At 49.8% G+C, this 2,107-nt stretch overlaps 1 pseudogene; it reads left to right on the forward strand.

Moving 5' to 3' along the window:
* Positions 1-713: 713 nt before the first annotated feature.
* Positions 714-1,728, forward strand: LOC131418093 (mitochondrial nicotinamide adenine dinucleotide transporter SLC25A51-like; annotated as a pseudogene).
* The last annotated feature ends 379 nt before the right edge of the window (positions 1,729-2,107 follow it).

Below are 2,107 nucleotides of genomic sequence, written 5' to 3' on the forward strand. Positions count from 1 at the left end.
CCACCGATGACATTTGGGCTGTTTGCACCTTACATGTTCTGGATAGTGCTGCCGTGAACACTTGTGTACAGGTTTTGTGTGTGGACACATGTTTACATCCCTCTTGGGCACGTACCCAGGAGTGGAAGTGCTGGTCGCACAGCAACACTGTGTTTAATCTTTGAGGAAGCGTCATGCTGGTGTCCACGGCAGGTGTACCATTTGCATCCCACCAGCAGCATAGGAGGCCCCGACTTGCCCATGTCCTCACCCCGTTGTTGATGTCTGGTGTGTTTGTTCTGCTCAGTGACTGCAGAGCGAGAACTGCACTGTGGACCTCAGGCCACACAAGAGGAGCGCCAGGTCTGGGCCCCGAGCCCCCACCTCAGGGCCTCCAGGCCAGTGTGAAGGCGATGGGGCACAGGTGTCCCAGCACCCAGCCACTGTCGTGCAGCACCTGCTCAGCACGGGGCTCGGGATGCAAAATAAATAATAAAAGTAAGTAAAATAAATAAAATTTAAAAATAGTTGTTGAATAAATGAAGGAAGAATATACAACAGTTGCGGGCTCGCGGGCTCGGGCGCTTGCCAACTTGCAGGCGGGCGGCTGCCAGGCGTGGAGCTGGGCGCCTGCGGCTATGGGAAATCCATTCATCAATACTGACTCCAGAAGAGAGAACCTAGCAGACCAGTAACCATGGAAGAAATTGAGAAAGTTATCAAAAAGCTACCATCTTCCAAAATACCAGGCCCAGATGGGGTTACAGGTTAAAAAAATCCTTCATGAAGAAGGAAGATCTTAAGCAACATGGTGGATTCAGAAGCTCATGGAAAGAGGCCACCACTCCTGACATCTTCACAACAGGACGTGTCACCTCACACTGCAAATGTTGGTGAGACGGCGCATCGCTTGTGTGGCCGCTGTGTAGCTTTCAACCACACAGCCGTCACCTTTCCCATTCAGAAGGCCCTCTTTCGGCAACAGCCGTATGGAATCAGAACGCGGGATGCAGTCCTGCAGCTGAGGAGGGATGGATTTTGAAACTTGTGTCGCGGAATCCTTCCCCCCTTAACGCAGAAGACAACCACGCTGGCGCTTATGTTTGGTCTGTATGAGGATCTATCTTGCCTTCTCCGTAAGCCTGTCAGTACCCCAGAGCTTGCAACCCGCAGCATGGCAGCACTGCTGGCAGGGACAACAGAAGCGATTTTCACTTCACTGGAAGGAGTTGAAGCATTGCTTCAAGACCACAAGCGTCATGACAAATTTACAGACACCATCATGCTTTCAAGGCACTGAAATGCCACGGAATGAGAGAGTATTATCAAGGCTTGGTGCCCATTCTGTTCCGTAATGGATTCAGCAGTGTCCTTTTGTGGGCCTTCGAGGGCCCATCAAGGAGCGTGTGCCGACCGCCACAACTCACAGTGCTCACTTGGGCAATGATTTTGTCTGTGGAAGTCTATTGGGTGCCGTGTTCGGAATCTTGTTTTTTTCCAGTTAATGTTGTAAAAACTCGCATGCAGTCTCAGATTGGTGGGGGATTTCAGTCTTGCCCCAAGGTTTTCCAAAAACTCTGGCTAGAACAGGACGGGAAACTGAGAAATCTTTTCAGAGATGCCCATCTGAATTACCATCGGTCCCTCATCTCTTGGGGCATAATCAATGCAACTTATGAGTTCTTGTTAAAGATTATATGAAAGAAGTCAGTTAAGTGCCATTTACCAAGTGAATAGAACTTCTAATAAGAATGCAGTTTTGGGGCCAGCCCCGTGGCTTAGCGGTTAAGTGCACGCGCTCCACTGCTGGCGGCCCAGGTTCGGATCCCCGGCGCGCACCGACGCACCACTTCTCCGGCCATGCTGAGGCTGCGCCCCACATACAGCAACTAGAAGGATGTGCAACTATGACATACAACTATCTACTGGGGCTTTGGAGAAAAAACAAAAACAAAAACGGAGGATTGGCGATAGATGTTAGCTCAGAGCCGGTCTTCCTCAGCAAAAAGAGGAGGATTAGTGTGGATGTTAGCTCAGGGCTGATCTTCCTCAAAAAAAAAAAAAAAAAAAAAAGAATGTAGTTTGGCCTCATTCCTAATTGGCCAATACAAGTTGGTGTCATAAGTCC

Source organism: Diceros bicornis, chromosome 19, assembly GCF_020826845.1.
Source record: "Diceros bicornis minor isolate mBicDic1 chromosome 19, mDicBic1.mat.cur, whole genome shotgun sequence".
Lineage (NCBI taxonomy): Eukaryota > Metazoa > Chordata > Mammalia > Perissodactyla > Rhinocerotidae > Diceros > Diceros bicornis.